Below are 17,319 nucleotides of genomic sequence, written 5' to 3' on the forward strand. Positions count from 1 at the left end.
TAATGAATATATCGCTCACAAATTGGAAGGTGTGCGTCAGGCAGGAACGGGGGGGGGGGGCGATGACCCATCTGTGGTTCTCCGTGACCCGGGGGAGGGGTCGTCTTAAAGAGGAGGTGGATGCTCACGCCACATCTGAGCACATGTAACGTGTCGTTGATTCAGGGAAAGATGGTGATCACCTGAGGAGGCTCACCTTGAGTCACACACCACACCACCCTCCTGTCACCTCACAATCACCTCCTCCAGTTCGTATCCCTCCGCCACACAAACTAGTTCCAGGTCACATCCTGTTTATCCAGAGTCAGACAAAATATCATGAAACATCTGTGTGACATTGTCACTTGAGGTCACTGTGACCTTTGACCCCCAACATTTGAACTGAAGAAGGTCCCTCAAGGCGTCGCTGAGATATGGTGTCCAGAATGTGACGGACGGACAACCTGAAAACAAAATGGCCGCCTCAGACGAATAAACACGAGCCCACAGGTCGTCTCAGCAGCAGGTTGTTATGACATCACAGTTAGGTTTTGTTGCTAAGCAACAGTGGTGGTCGAAGTGATGATGACAGGAGTAAAAGGGGACGTGTCTGTGACAGAGAATAAAGAGAGAGAGTCCAGGAGGAGGACAGCCGTGTGTTCGATTCCCACCTTGTTTCATCGCTTGGTGATGAAACATATCTTCTTATGGATCAACAAATAAAACACAGGAGAAGAAGAAAATATGGAGCTCTAACTTATTCAACAACTCAAAGGTTTGGATCATCTCTGAGTCCAGAACCTTCAGCTGCGTCGCTGTGACGTCCAGGTCGGAGACAGGAAGTCAACCCGTTAAGCGTCACCGGTAAAACCCTGAAACGAGGAGAGGAGCGGCGCCGAGAGGCCGAGCGTTAATGCAACAGAAGCATTAATGTTTAATTGACTTTCACCTCTCCTTGTGCGGCGAGCTGATGTAAGCAAAGCAGCAACTGTCGGCACGGCGACGGCGAGTAAGCCGTTTATTTCTCTGCAGTCTTTAAGAGCCGATGATCCTTTAATCCAATTCTACACAGCAATCAAAGACCCATGAATCAGGCCCATTATGAGCAGACCTGCGGCCGAGCCTGGACTTCTGCATGTCATTACTGGGGGGGGGGGCTAACAAAGCTGCTTTTAATGAGATTCCACAAAGCTCCAAATCAGGCCGTCCCATCATGCATCCTGCCTAATTCACTTAAAAATAATTCATTCCCAAAGACAATCACCAACTGAAGAGCAAGGAGAAGCTTCGTCCTCCTGTTCCAACTACAACCTTCACAGGAGGAGGAGGAGGAGGAGGAGGAGGAGGAGGAGGCCTCATCCCAACCAAGAAATATCATTATCCATGTGAGGGATATGAGAGGGGGGGGGCAGCAGAGGGGGGGGGGGTATCAGCGGCCAAACGTAGAGAGTGATTAACTCAAACGTCCTCAGTGTCCCAGACTCTCAGATGCAGCAGGATCAGTCGTCTCTCTGAAGCTAATAAAACCACATAATGCAGAGCTAACGCAGGCTAATGCTAACAGCGCTAACTGCTTTATGGATAGGAGAATAAATATGATTCAGTTTATACAGAGAGGGGATTCTCTCTCTCTCTCTCTCTCTCTCTCTCTCTCTCTCGGGGGGGGGGGGGGGGGTCAGGCAAGCACACAGCTGTACACCATCAACAGAAAGTCACAATGAAGACGGAGGTAAACACTTATAATGAGCCAGCTTCGGTAACAGCATAATAAACTTTGTTTATATAAAACCTTTCTTCGCAAAGTTACAAAGACTTAAAGTTCATAGATGATTTATTGATGATTTATTGATCATTTAAAGGCCTTTAATAAAAACCTTGTTAAAAATGATGAACTATTATTAAATATTCAATATTATTGATTTTCTCAGAGACACTTTGAGGGGTGACGATCATTTACAATGATGCTGAGATTAGAAGAGCAGAAGTAGAGGAGAGCGGGATGGTTTTAACACTTCAATTCCTCCAATCAGCATCAAGATCTGAATCACCTGATTCACTCTGCACATGCTCAGTTTAGTCCTTGTCCCACCTGTGCGGAAGCATCACAGGTGGGACACAGATCTGGATCTACATGTGCGACGGCGTGATCCACTTCCTGTTTAACATCCAGCAGCTTCACAGTCAGTGAGGAGGAGCTCCAACAATCGACAGCCTGAGGAGGCGAGCGTCCAGACACCGACTCATCACACAGTAAAATAAAACTGCACGTTTTAAAGTGGACTTTTATTGTGACACACCTGTGCAGTCACCATGTGTGATCAGCATCTGGATGTCTTGGATCTTGAATTTAAACTCAAGAAAAACAAGAGTTGATTTACATTTTGTTGTTGTTGAACCTACGGCTACTTCCTGTCCAGGACGCGCTCCATCAGAACGATCAGCTGGTGTATTAAAGGTGCTCCTCTCTGACAGGAATCAAACCTGTGGACAGTGCGCGCTGCTCTACATGAGAGGTTCACACGGCGACAGATGGACCTTCGTCTTCCTCCTCGTCCTCGCCTTCGGATCAGGATTACGAAGAGACCGATCTTTTCTAAAAGCTGGCGGACATCAAGGCCCTCGCCGCGGGACGGTGGAGGGCTCAGACACGCCCCCGTGAAATCGACACACAAAGTGCGACATAGTGTGAAGAAAGGCCGGGGGCCGGCGGATCAGACCACCTGTCAGAGCGCCGCTGACGGAGCGGTGGGCGGCGTGTTCCTTAACCAGAGCCTGACTCCCTTTAACCAAACGCTCCCATCTGTTGAGAGGCTATTGTCTGTTCAGTAATGCAGCTGCAGCGCCCCCCCCCCCCCTCCTCCTGCTGTTATTCAAATACTGTTACTAACCACTGATTTATTCATTGGCTTTACACAGTCCACCCCCCCCCACCCACACAGACATAAACACACCCCTCCACCCCGACCTTCCCCCCCAACACCCGCCCCACACTCCACACTCATCCTTTGACGGCTCGACACACCTCGTCCTCCCCTTTCTCCCCGTCCACTCAGACCCCCCAGCATCCAGCTGTCACTCCAACTCACGCCCCCACCCCCACCCCCACCCCCCCGGGTCAGGAGGAGGAGACGTGTTGACTCTCAGGAAGTTTGGCTGTTTCTCTTCTTTCATTTGAATTACTGCAACACAACGAGCTTGTTCCTGTTATTTCACTTCCTTCTCACCTTCAGACTAACGTCCAATAACAAGAGACTTGGAGACACAGGTGCAAAGACACTGAGGACGTCTACAGGTCCAGAGCTGTCAGCTGATGAATCTAAAACAAACCACATACAACGTGTTATTAAGGGAGTTTCTGGAAACAGCTAGCCTGGCTCAGGCTGTTTCCAGTCTTTATGCTAAGCTAAGCTAAGCTAAACTAAGCTAAGCTAAGCTAACAGCTGGCTGCAGCTTCACAAAGTAACAAAGATGTTTTAGATTTTTTACTGAACAAGCAGAACTTCAGGTGGAAACATGTTTCTGTGTTTGTGTTTGTTTATTTCCACCTCAATACTAAACAGGTGCATCACAGGTGCATTGTGGGTAATGTAGGCACCAGGTTTTAACATGAAAGAAGAGCATGTGATGATGAGATGGAAACTGTCCATCAGGAGAGCGATGGTGTTAGAGGAAGGTGAGGATAACTCCGCCCATCAGGACCAGGTCTGAGTCTGGACCCGCCCCCCCCCCCGATGAGGTCTTCACTGCAGGGCGGACATCTTGTCCGAGTGTGTGACCTGCTCCTCGCCGTCGGCCTCTTTGTGGCTGATTTCACACCGTACTCAGCTCCATGTTGAGGCCTGTGTTCGGTCTTCAGGCTGCCAGCGGGGGTCTAATGTGGGGGCCTGATGTGGGGGCCTGGGGGGGGGGGGGGGGCTGTCGTGTCCCTCGCCGCTCTATACTGGACAGATACCGCCACTTAACGCTGCCGCCTGAGGGAAATATGGCCTCTTTTATGACGGAGGGTTTAAGTGATGAGTTAGCGTCATTGCCCGTGAAGCTGTCAGCCGGGGGGGGGGGGGGGGGGGGGGGGGGCACACCCAGAACTATGGTGGGAATCACCCATCAGAGTGGGCGGGGGCAGAGGGGCACCAGCAGCCCACCCACAGTCCTTTGCTGGGCTTTAACTCCAGGCTGATTTTTGTTATGCAGCCCCCCCCCCCCCCCCCGGACGGTTTTACAAGCCCCCCCCTGGAGCCTGTTAATAAAGGCTGAAGGCAGAATGGGCCTGGTGCTGCTGTCTGACTGCACATGGCACGCTGTAATAAAGTGGGCCATTCATCTCGAGCTCCTTTCAGCGCCTCACTGGGGGGGGGGGGGGCGGGGGGGGGGGGGGGGGGGTTCTTGTGTATGGAGAGCCGAGCTCGTCCAGCTGCATTAACTTTAATTGATCTTCAGATTTGTGCTTTTCTGTTTCCTGCCACTTCCTTTGACACGAGAGGAGATTATGAGGAGGATGAGAGGCTTCTCTTCTTCTTCTTCTTCTTCTCGAGTCGCAGCTCAGACACAAACTCCCTCCACAACTCAAACTGTAAACGTTCACCTTCAAACACTGACTAATCATTATTACAGCTAGTCAAAGTTAAATTCAGATTAATGTTCATGAACATCTGCACCTGAATGTCTTTGCACCTGGAGCTCCTGCACAGAGAGCGTGTTTGTATTTTCCTGTCGTCTCCGTTTTACTTTTCCCGCCTTTTCACTGTTTAACTGATGAACGATGATGACGATTGTGTTTGTCAATAAACGAGGATGAAACCACCTGTTGCACGGTGACTAACAGTCATCGCCGTGGCGACTGTGTCTCATCATCTGAGTCAATGCGTCTGTTCATTTCCTTAACGAGGAGTTTAGTCGTCGAGGTAAATGTCTTTTTAATTCATTAGTAATATCTGAGTAATTAGTAACTATTAGGCTCGTCAGCCGGAGGGAAACTTTCAGGTGGCTTATCAAAAGCAAATTAAACATCATCAACAGACTAATGTGGGTTTGATGGTGCCGCGGACGGAGTCTTAACTAATGACGGCGCTCCGCTCTCAGGCTGAGTGGCCCCATTAAATCAGCCCCCCCCCTCTAATGTTAGGAGGTGTTAACAGATTGATTCTCTTAATCTGTTCAACTACATCAACAGTCAGCAGGGGGTGGGTCAGTGTGTGTGTGTGTGTGTGTGTGTGTGTGTGTGTGTGTGTGTGTGTGTGTTAACCAATTTCACAGTCCATAGTCACGCACAGTTAAACTCTGCAGTTTTGGGTCGGTCGAGGCCGTGATGAGGGTGGGGGGCGGGGGTGGGGGGGGGGGTGTTGGGGCAGAATGGAAATCTTCAAGTTCATTCAGCGTGATTAAAGTGGGGGGGGGGGGGACTTTTCTTCCCGGCTAATTATGTGGAAATGACAAAGACAATAAAGCATCTGGTCGTCTTTCTTCCTGCTTCACCTTCCCCTCCAGATTGTGACAGGCTGATGCATTGTGGGAGAGCGCCGACCCCCCTGCGCCGGCCCGGCTCAGAGCTGAGGTCAGCAGAGAGCAAATAGATGAATTTATAACTTTGCCTTTTCACAGCCGGGGGGGGGGGGGTCATTGTCCCTCGTCTGGCCCCCTCCCTCTGCAGTTCCACCCCAGAGACCACCACTTATTCTGAGGACACCCAAACTGAGCCCGGCTCACTAATACCAGCCCCCCCCCATCTGTAAGACACAAAGAGGGAGAGCAGGGGAGAGCCCCCCCCCCCCACAGATTGGCAGGCCACCCTGGTAAAGACTCTGTGTTTCTAATTCTTGTCAGATTCAGTCTCAGCGACGCCTCACAATGAGCAGGAAGTCCTGTCCAGTCACCGCCTGGCCCCGCCCCCTGACCACGCCCCATGACCACACTGGGAACGTTTTGTTTTTTTACTGTTAATTTAATAAACGAAACTGATTCATTCAGTTGAAAGCAACAACATTTTGTCCATTACAGATTACATTTATATTATAGGAACTAATAAAAACTAATTGATGAATTAATTGACTAATTGAGAAAATAATACACAGATTAATACTTAGGAGACGATCAATATTTAGGATCTCCACTAAACTGCAGAATAAAGTTTGGTTGCTAGCTCGTGATTGGCTGAGCCTTGCTTCCTGTTTTTAGTCATGTTGTCAAAACTAAAAGAATCTGAACTTAAGGTCCACTTACTGGCTTTTTCAAAAGCTTGTTGACAAGTCTGCTGAGGAAGGCAATGAGGTACGCTTGAAAGCTTCACAAAAAGCAAGTAAGTTGAGTTTGAGTTCAGATTTGTTTTGGTCAAAAGTCAAATGATTGTTGAAAACGTTCCGTTAATAATAAAAATGTTTTTTAAATTCTCTTTCTTTCTTCAACATCTAAAGTTTAGGTTTGACTCTACGACTGAAGACCATGTGGTGCTGCTGAAAGCCCTGAAAAAAGCTAGTAAGTGTTGTTTGGCTGAAAGCAGCCAGAGCTTTTCTGCCCTGGGTTTCACCTGCGTGGCTACAGACAGGTCATCCAGGTGTGCTCGCCCCGGTCTCCTTGAGTCCAGGTGAACGTTTGTTCCGTCACGGCGGTACAGAGATAAACCGTGACCTTGACCTTTGACCCATAAAACCTAAACAGCTCGTCCTTGAGTCTTAGCAAAAGTTTTTATTAAATTTGAAGAAATTCCGTCAAGGTGTCACTGAGACATCGTGTCCACGAGAACGGACAACCTGAAAACAAAATGGCGGCTCTGACTGTCGCCGGCGCGGAGGAATATAAATAAAGTTTTCTACTAAATGAATACTGTATTTTTTTATTATTTATCTAGACTCTGTTTGTTTGTCACAACGAGCTGATGAGGGAGTCGTCTCCCTCCTCTCACCTCACCTCCACCCGTCTCCTCCACCTGGTGTCCAACATGTCTTCCTCCACAGCTCTGCTGCGGCCCGCCTTAATTAAATGTGCACTTCATTAATGTAAATTGGGGGGGTTTTAATGCCCTTGTTGAAATTCTGAAGAAAGTGCAGTGGCCTCGCGAAATGCTGCAGCATCATTGCAAATTAGATTAGGGACCAAGAAAGGCAGTAAAATTAGAATGATAATGGTTGATATGGCTCCCTGACAGGCATGACTATTCAAGGATCAATGGGATGTTGAATGCTTTGGCGGAGCCCACTTCTCCGAGGCCGGGGGACAAACGTCAGCCTACAGATGTGCCTTTTGGAAGCACTTGAAATTAGTTTAATTTGGTAAATGGTAGGGATTTAGAAGCTTTTAGCCCGACTGTAACAAGACAAGAATACATTGAAATGTTTTGCCGTTCTGTCATTAGCATAAAACGGGGCCGGGCCAATTTGCATTCCCAACAAGTCCATTTTTTTTTCCCTCCATCAGATGCTTTTTTTCCAGATTGCATTTGCATTCGCTGCTCGGCTGCCGCTCGCAGTGAGCAGTGTTTTTTAACCTGCCCTAATCCTTTTAAAGGGGAGGGGACGGCTTGATTTTATTCCAACTAATCTAATCAAAGACACCAATTACAAGGTGATTTTGATTAAAGTCCAATAACTCTAACGAGGATAAGAACATTCCTGTTCCTGTTCAGACCTGTGCTCTTTGTGCTCGTCGGCTTCGGGCAAAATTATCGTCTGTGACAAGTTCAGAAGCTAAAATATGTAAATGTCACCGTCACACACTTCAAATAACAGAGTGTGTGTGAGGAGGAGGAGGAGGAGGAGGAGGAGGAGCAGGAGGAGGAAGAGGCAGCTCAAACAGACTGTGTCCTTTATTCAGCCTCCTGCAGTCTGACATCATTGACCTAATGGCTTTGTGGGTAAACAGAGGAGCTGGTCCACTTCTGCAGAGGAGGGGGGGCGGGGGGTAAAAAGAAAAGGCTGAGGAAGTGACTTTATAAGTCTCTGGAAAAGATTAAGATTAAAACCAAACAGACGTTCAAACATCAGAAACACAAAGCTGATTGTTTTGATTAAATATTTCCTAAATAGATAAAGAACGTCATTAATCCCAAAACACACACGGCTGCAGCTAATAAATAACTTCATTTCATCCGCTGATTATTTTCCTGAGTCACTGATTTATGTTTTTGTCAATAAAACACTTTTAAATAGTAAAATACAGTAAAATAACTGGACATTTTACAACAGTGGTCCTTGAGAATAAGATTTTTTTTATCTAAAAGAATAATAATCGATGTCCCTCTGAGCAGCAACAGTTACCTACACATCACTTCCTTTTTTTGCCTGGAAAATAAAAGCGTGAGAAAGTTTGTTTTATTGTTGTTGTTGTTTTTGTTTTATTTCAAGTTATTGTGAGCTTTAACTCTGAAAGGTTCTGAAACAAAAGCCTCTGAAAGAAGCGTCGAAGCAGCGGAAAGACAGGAATCACAACTTCCTGTCAGGACTTTCAGAATAAAATAATAATATCAGAGCAGAAATAGAATGCAGAGGATTCATGTTGTGAATATTGATTGTACCATTGAACATTATCCACATATTAGATCATCCACGAAGGCTCCAACAGGTGGATCCTTCATGGTCTGACATATCCCATGAGTCATTGCTCCGGTAATGGAAGTGTGCTCCGCATCACACTGTTAAATGTCAGTACTGTGTTTCAGCTCAGTTCAACAGCTGAAGGTACAACTGGTAAAACCAAGAGACTGAAAATAAAAGGGTTTTGTAAAAAAAAGTTGCATGTTTTTGAGGTTGCTAGGCAACAGGAGCCGCACTTTTGCGACAAAACAGTAAAAGTGCAAAGTGAAAATCCTCCATAGAACAGACCGAATCATTTCAGTTCAGCCTTCCCGATCTACGACGACTACAGGAGGCCACACCGCCGTAGACCGCACAACGCTCAGGAAGGATGTGGCCCCTGAACCAGGACACGGCTAGAGAGACCTGAGGTCCAACAGAGACCTGAAGTCCAACAGAGACCTGAGGTCCAACAGAGACCTGAGCTCCAACAGAGACCTGAGGTCCAACAGAGACCTGAAGTCCAACTGAGACCTGAAGTCCAACAGAGACCTGAGGTCCAACTGAGACCTGAGCTCCAACAGAGACCTGAGGTCCAACAGAGACCTGAAGTCCAACAGAGACCTGAAGTCCAACAGAGACCTGAGGTCCAACAGAGACCTGAGCTCCAACAGAGACCTGAGGTCCAACAGAGACCTGAGGTCCAACAGAGACCTGTGGTCCAACAGAGACTTGAGGTCCAACAGAGACTTGAGGTCCAACAGAGACCTGAGCTCCAACTGAGACCTGAAGTCCAACTGAGACCTGAAGTCCTGCACAGATCACTTATAATTCATTCAGGTTGATGTGTCGCTGCCCCGTTGATCCATCAGTAAACTGATCAATAAAAATGAAGGAGGACGGCTGTGATCACAGATCCTCACAGGTAAGAGTTGTTTTTAATTAATTCAGAATCAGAGGATGTTTGTAGTTCTTGGTCTGCAGTACTGACATTCACTTGATTTTTTAACCAGCTGAGGAATGGGGGGGGGGGGGGGGGGGGGGGGGGGTCATGGCAAAGTGGCAACTGGCAGCCCCATAATTAATCAGCTTCCACTGTAATTAAGGTGTCCATCAACAAGCCAGGCAACAGCTCTCGGCCCCCGGAGCCACACAGGCCTCACGAAGCTACATGCAGGAATAATGAGTTCACCTTTAACTGGCTCAGTAACAGATAAACACCATGTTACAGGCTGAATGCACAATTCATCAGATGGAGCATCGGGGGGGGGGGGGGGGGGCAGAGGTCTGGACATCCACCTCAGAGCTTCATATAGACTCGGTCCTCATGCTGGACCCTGAGAGTCCCTCTGGTGGTTCAACCACTTTTTCTTGGTTCTGTCCCAACACTGATTTAAAAAGAGAAACTCTGTCAGCAGCTCTTTGTACTGACATTCATGATCTCCAGAGGATGAACCCTTCAGACTGTGGTGATCCTCCGACTTCTTCTCTAGCGCCACCATCAGGTCACATTTTGTTTTCTGTCATTAGTTTTAGGTTTTAAAAATAAAAAAAGATGAATTTTCTTATATCATTACATTAACAACTTCTACACTTTTACTTACTATATAATCATATTTCTCCCATTAAAATAAAAAATCCTTTCAGTACATTTTTATTCATAAATGTAAGTATCTCCTCCTAGTTTAACGCCATTTCCTTCAGAAATACAATGTCATATAATAAAACCACAAAGATTCCTAAAACTAATATAAGCCTGTAACCTTGGTAACACATGACTTTCAGGCCACCGATATTATAGCTTTAATAAAAACCACTGATTAAACGTTTATATAAAATATGTATAAAAATGATAAATTAGCAGCATCATCTGCATAAAGACGAATTTTACAATCGGAAACTCATTTATCTAAATGTTGAACGTGACCTACATGAGTATTTATTTACTTGTTTGTTTTATCATTGTCTTTTCCTCTGTGACTGTTTCCCTGATTTTTAATTTATCGCTTTTGTACATTTTAGTTTTGTCAATAAAGTTTTTTTTAAAAATGTGCTTCTCGCCATTGTGCACGTGAACACCCACCTGCCACAGTGCCGGTGAGCAAGACACTGAATCAAAGGTCACACCCACCCAGCTGAAGTGTGACCTTTGACCTTTCAAAGCAAGAAAACAAATGAATTTCTCCTTCTGTCGATCAATGGCAATTTAGTAAATGAAAACGTCGTGTTTGTGTCTTTCGCTACGTCCGTCGATTTGAGGTTTCCACACATTTCTTTTAAAGACGGTTTCCCTCCACTCACTTCTCCCTCTTATTCTTCAGTGTTTCTTTAACCTTGAGCGATCTCCTCATTGCTAAAAGCCGGGCGAGTCCACCGAGCGGTCTCTAAATGCAGCCATTCTTCGGTGAGGACGCCCGGCCCCCACAGCCGTGGATCAATGGTAAAAAGTGGAATTAGTCATTCTAAATCATGCAGCTGTGGTCGAAGAGAGCTCCTCCAAAAATCATTAAACAATCATGTATTCCCATTGATTTATTCTAAATACCTGAGGAGAGAGCAGATTAAAGCAGGGGAAGAGGCAGCTAATGCAGATGAAGCAGCTGAAGGATGGGGGGTCCTCGGGGAACGCTTTTGTCCTAATCAGAAGGAAACAATGCTGCTGCAATTACCAGCCTAAGCAGGTCTATTAAGGCTCCTTCACTTGACATATTTATGTATTTCAGATACTGCAGGCCACATTAAATGGAGTTTACTCAGGCACTTTTACATTTCTGCAGTAAACAGTGGATTCACCAGGGAGCAGGTGAACAACCATCTACTCCTGCGTGGTGTCGATCTCACATAAAGGAAATCCAACTGATCTGTTTCATACTCAAACTATCTATTAGACCAACAATTCCAGACCTGTTTGGTTTAAGGCTGTAACTAACAATTCTTATCATTAACAATCTGTTGATTTATTGATCAACCAACTGATTGTTTCTTCTATAAAATGGGAGAAAACGGTGAAAGCTCAAGAGTCAAAGATAATGTCTTCAAATGTTTTCATTTGTCCGACCAACAGCACAAAACCAAAAGATATTCTGTTTACTGTCATGTAAAATAAAGCAGTGGAAACAATTATCAATCAATAATTAAACTGTCAGTCGATCGTTTCTTCCTTTAAAGTGAAGTTATGACGTTTGTCAGGAGCAGCTGATCATTTCTCACATTATTAGTTTGGTGCCAAAGTTTAATAAGAATCTCTTAAAGATTCATGATTAATGTTCTTATGTTTGGCTGTAACTAACAATAATTTCAATTATCTATTAGTCTGCAAATTAATTTATCAATTGATCGATTTATTGATTTTTTTACAAAATGTTAGAAGATGAAAAAAAAATTATAATTTCTCACAATCACATTTTCCTAAAGTCTTCAAACGTCTTGTTTTCTCCAACAGTCTGATGTTAGAACTAGATTTCATTCATTTCATTCATTTTCAATCAATTGACTTATTGATGAATTGACTTGTTTCAGTTTGATTCTTATGGTTCAGCTGTTTGTTAAGACTCAGTCTTGGTTGAAGGGTTTTTAATCAGGAGACCAAACAAAGAGTAAAACAACACCGGACACAAACTAACTCATCTAGAAAACATCTGTAATAATGTATTGATCATCAATGAAGCCATTAGTTAAAACTAATAAAAGCTTTATAAAGAGAGGCTTATTACAAAGTGGTAGAAGGTAAAAACAATGAAAACAATAATGAAACAATCACAACAGGAAGAGATTATCCACAAAACCACTAAAGGTATTCACGACAAAGGCTATATAGATGTTATTTGATTAATTCATTTATAGCAGCCAATTGTCTCATAAAATATAGATTAATAGAAAATATCAGTTTCCATTCAGAGGCATGACTGAGGGAGGGAGCCACGTTTCCCAAACTATAAATTACAAAGATTTAAATAAGTCTCACAACTTGTTTCTTATGAGACTTTAAAGCCTTGTAACTTATTCCCTGGGAGAAAATATTAATCAGGGCAGATTAAGCGCTCGGCACATTTGCTTAATGTCTCAGAGGAGACGAGAGGAGAGCATATTTTAAATTACACATCTGTAACAAAGCTTTTACATCTTATCTGGAGTCAGAGGGCGCCGCCGTCTGAGAGCTTTACTCAAATCCTCCAGCTGAAATAATGAGCGAGGCGACGGCGGTGAAAGAGATGCTCAACACTTTGAGGATTTGCAGAGATTAAACAGACTGTGATTTAAGTTTCCACAGTGAAGTGTTGCACTCTGAGTAAAGACTGGGATCCTCTGTTGTTTTCAGGAGTCAAACGCAGCTCTCCGTCGGCCCGTGTGGTCACTGTAAAACATATTGAGCTGTAAGTGTGACGGCCGTGGACAGCACATCCATTCAGAGCCGGGGAGCCTTTGCTCAGCTGAGCAAAGACTCATTGTATCAGAGCTGCTGTTTAAACAGCTGAGAGTCAACACAGGAACATCTGAGCTGTTCCTGAACGTCTCCTCAGGACTGCAGCAGGAAACACTCCTGTCACAGAGGAGCTCTTCATTTGGCCTCAGACGGAGACAAAGACTTTACACTGCAGCAGCTAACAGCTACTCTCATTACAATTCATCTGCCGAATAATTACTCACTGATCATTTAGTCTGTGTCCATCAGTTCCAAGGTGACGTCTGTATCTACGACTGTATCTCAGTATCTTTACCAAGGACACCTCAACATGTGGACTGAAGGAGCTGGGGATCGAACCACCGACCTTCTGATCGGTGGACGACCTCCTGAACCAGATACGTAATACAGACACGTCACTTCTGACTGGAGACGTCAGCTGACTTCAACTCCGTGTGACGGTGAAGGAATGAAACAGATCATCAGGATCCTTCGTCTGTTCTCAGGTAAACTGAAGCAGCGACGCTGGGCTCACACCTCTCTGATCCTCAGAATCATAATAATACACTGATACAGAGACAACAGACTTCTGTCTGAAGAAATAAACTAGAATAACTCCTCAAGTTACAGGGAATATGGTCACAATCTCTCCTTCCTGAATTACAGCGTTGGATGATGGCCCGAGCTGTTATTGAGGGTCAACTTTGTGTTTTGTGAGGTCACCGTGACCTTGACCTTTGACCTTTGGCCACTAAAATCTAATCAGTTCTTCCTTGAGTAATGGTGAATGTTTGTGCCAAATTTGAAGAAGTTCCCTCGAGGCATGACTGAGATATCGTGTCCACGAGACGGAGACGGACTGAAGACACGAGTCTAACTGAAGTCCTGGGTGAGGTCAGCTGATGTCTGAGACACAGTCCATGTTTACACGATGGAGGCGGGACATCAGGACGCAGCGAGGGTCTAATGAAAGATGTGGTCCAGTTGCATTATGGGAAATGTAGGATCCAGTGTCTGTGGACTTAAATACTATCACCTCTGTTTTGACTCTCATATGTTCAGCTGCTTATATAAACCATGTGATCATGTGACTCCAGCGGTGGTCACATGGGTGACGTATGAACCCGATGACATCATTATATCAGATATATAGATGATGTACAGAAGCTGAAGCTCTGCTGCTCCGTCGTCTCATCTCTCACTAACTACAAGTCAATTCACCTGTGATGAAATCTCACACACAGAAAAAAACTATTTTTATCAACTGTGTGTGTGTGTGTGTGTGTGTGTGTGTGTGTGTGTGTGTGTGTGTGTGTGTGTGTGTGTGTGTGAGCTGTCTGAACAGTATCTTTACATGGTGCAGTTATGCTGCAGATCGACTGGGCTCTGACTTGTTGAGCGCGGCCGTGTGGCCGGTCGATATTTCTTTAGCACAAACACAGAAAATGAAAGCACTTTAAAGGCTGAGGCGACGGTTCTGCCACAGCAATCTGCATCGAGCGCAGGATCGACTGCTCCGCCGGCCTCGCTGTGCGGGTAATCAATGAGGGTAGGGGTTGGGATGTAATGATTAACTCTATATGGGGGTTCCTTAGGCTGCCTGGAGGATGACTGGGGACGCACAGAGCCCGAGGAAGACAAGAGATCCATACCTGCACATTAGTCACCATTTAACACCTTACTATATTACACTGTTTGGTCTGCAGCCGTTTGTACGCTGCTTTACATGGAGCCGGACCGATCATATCCAATCTATCCGGACAAACTGTCGGCATGCAAAAAACTAGAGCCGCCGCCTCACTGCTGTATCCCTGCGCCAACCAATCAAGATGCAAGAAACATGGTCACAGCCTCTCCTTCCTGAGCTACAGCAGGGAATAATGGCCAGGGGTGTTTTTACAGAACATTATGATGTCACAGTGAAGTTGACCTTTGACCTTCTGGATATAAAATGTCATCACTTCATTCATCCTGTTGGTGTTTGAGTTAAACTGCGTCAGAATCAGTGAATGAATTTGTGAGTAATAAAAAACATGTTTTGTGAAGTCACAGTGACCTTTGACCTTCAGCCACCAAACTCTAATCAGTTGATCTCTGAGTCCAACGTTTTTACCAAAGCTGAAGACGTTTGAAGAAGACATCGAGGGTGCAGCAGCTCACTCTGAACTCTGACGTCCATCTTTATTTACAGTCTGTGGTTCGAACCCAGAACCTTCTCACTGTGACACAACAGGACCAACCACTGCACCACTGCACCGCCACTTCCTGTTTTCATAATAATGTCAAATCCCGCAGCACTGACAGAACAAAGAGTCAAAACGACAAACGCAGGAGCGAAGCGACTGAGGCTCCTGCAGAGCAGCTGCAGCTCAGGTGTGCTGGATGATGGTATTTAACAGCAGCAGCAGATCTGTGCGTCTGCCCGGTGTCAGCTCTGCAGCATTAATGTGTCTCCGTGGCCTCGTGTTGACAAAAGCTAAGCGATGACAGCGACACAGGCGACGCTGCAGTCGGCCATATTGGAGGAAAAAATACTGTTGACCCTGCTTAGATTGGATTTACCGCAACGCTGATCCAACCACTGGAAGACATGATGGATTATTGTAATGGCCACCTCAATGGCCTCTTTGTCATGTTTAAATGGCAATACATTTTAGCGGGGGGGGGGGGTGTTTAACGACGCCAGGCTGAGGAGGCGAATGATGTGTTTGAGGTGTAAATAAAAACGTGTCTCTGGTCGACTTTGTGCTGACGAGCTGCAGGTGGGAGGACGTCTGCCACTCAGCTGCTGCAGGTTATTACTATTGATTACCTTTCATTATGTGCATTAATCAGCAGCCATTAAAAGACATTATTATATCCGGCTGGACGACGGCCCGGCTCCGGCTACACGCACTCTGTCGGCATCTTCTGACCGTCCGTCTCTCCGCTGCGACCACGATCTGTCGCTTTGGTTTATTGACAACGTGTTTTACATATTTATAAAGTCTCTCTCACACACACACACACACACACACACACACACACACACACACACACACAGTCTCAGTCTCTCACACACACACACACACACACACACACACACACACACACACACACACAGTCTCAGTCTCTCACACACACACACACACACACAGTCTCAGTCTCTCTCTCACACACACACACACACACACACACACACACACACACACACACACACACACACACACACACACACACACACACACACACACACACACACAGTCATTAACTCTGTGTATTTCACTTCTTATTAAAATCATCATATTTAGTATTTAGATTTTAGTTTCATGTCGAGATTAAAAACTTCTGGAGAGATCGATAAAGTATTTTCAGAATGTGACACTTGTTTTGTTTTGAAATCCAGATGTATCTGACGTACACTGAGCATGTGCGAGCCGGTGTAAACAGGAAGCAGACTGTCGACAAACGAGGAACAGCAAAGACAAAAAGTCAGAGGTGAAACATGAGCACGAGGTGATGGCGGCAGAAAACACAGATTGGAAACTGTTTGTCAACATGACAGGAGCGTGACGAATCAGGGAAGGATGCGTCATCACTGATGACGCCCAACCAGGAAGTGAAGGTTGGTGTCTGAGTTTCAGCAGCTGGAAAACTCAGATGTCATGACCTGCTCCTCCTATGACAGTTTTTGGAACCTTTTGTTTATTTCCTGTTTTATTTTGAAATCACTCACCTTGCGTGTCCCCTGTTTGTCTTGTTTTCCCGCCCTAATGTGTCACACCTGTGTCGGATCGTCCCGCCTCCCTTGTGAATGTAAGTCTCTGTCAGTTTCAGTGTGTGTTAGAGTTGATCCAGGTTCAGTCTGACTTCCTGTTGTGAGTTTTGTTTGTTGTGTTTTAAAGCTCCTACCTGTCTGTTGTGTTGTCAGCATCAGGCTCCAGTCCTGACACGAGACAGGTGTGGACACCTCTGAAACACAGGTGAGGTTGATAGTGTCACTCTCTTTAACTTAATGTTAATTCATTATTTTCTGATTAATATAATTGATTATTACTGTGAAGCACTTTGAATAGAACCGTTACCTGCTCAATGATGATTATCTATCAGCTGCACAAAAACCATAAGTTAAGATTCTGCTTAAAGTCTGAGTTAAGTTTCCCTTAAAATAAAAAAACACCTTAAGTCTTCTCCTTAAAAAGTTCACCTGAGTATTGAAGGTTTTCTCTTGATCTGAAGGAATCAGTTAAAGTCAGTTAAAGCTTTGCACAAAGACCTTAGAGACCAAAGTAAGGAAAAAACTAAAGGTTCCTCTGACTCTGAACTGCAACACGTCTGAGTTTATGGTGGATGAAGAAGAACATGATTCTGTGCAACAGCCTCAAGTAACTCTCAGCCAAGGAGACAGGAAACCTTAAGTGTTGATAACCTTGTGTTCTGTCCAATCGGACCCTGATG

General features: G+C 45.3%; 1 long non-coding RNA gene across 1 annotated transcript in view; it reads right to left on the reverse strand.

The window, feature by feature from the left end:
* The window catches only part of LOC130186659 (uncharacterized), a 96,246-nt gene that overhangs the window by 62,500 nt on the left and 16,427 nt on the right, over positions 1–17,319 (reverse strand). The window contains exon 4 of the long non-coding RNA XR_008830318.1: positions 16,774–16,833. This is a non-coding gene — a long non-coding RNA (uncharacterized LOC130186659). The remainder of the gene's footprint in view (positions 1–16,773; positions 16,834–17,319) is intronic.

The sequence above is a fragment of the Seriola aureovittata genome, chromosome 18 (genome assembly GCF_021018895.1).
Source record: "Seriola aureovittata isolate HTS-2021-v1 ecotype China chromosome 18, ASM2101889v1, whole genome shotgun sequence".
Lineage (NCBI taxonomy): Eukaryota > Metazoa > Chordata > Actinopteri > Carangiformes > Carangidae > Seriola > Seriola aureovittata.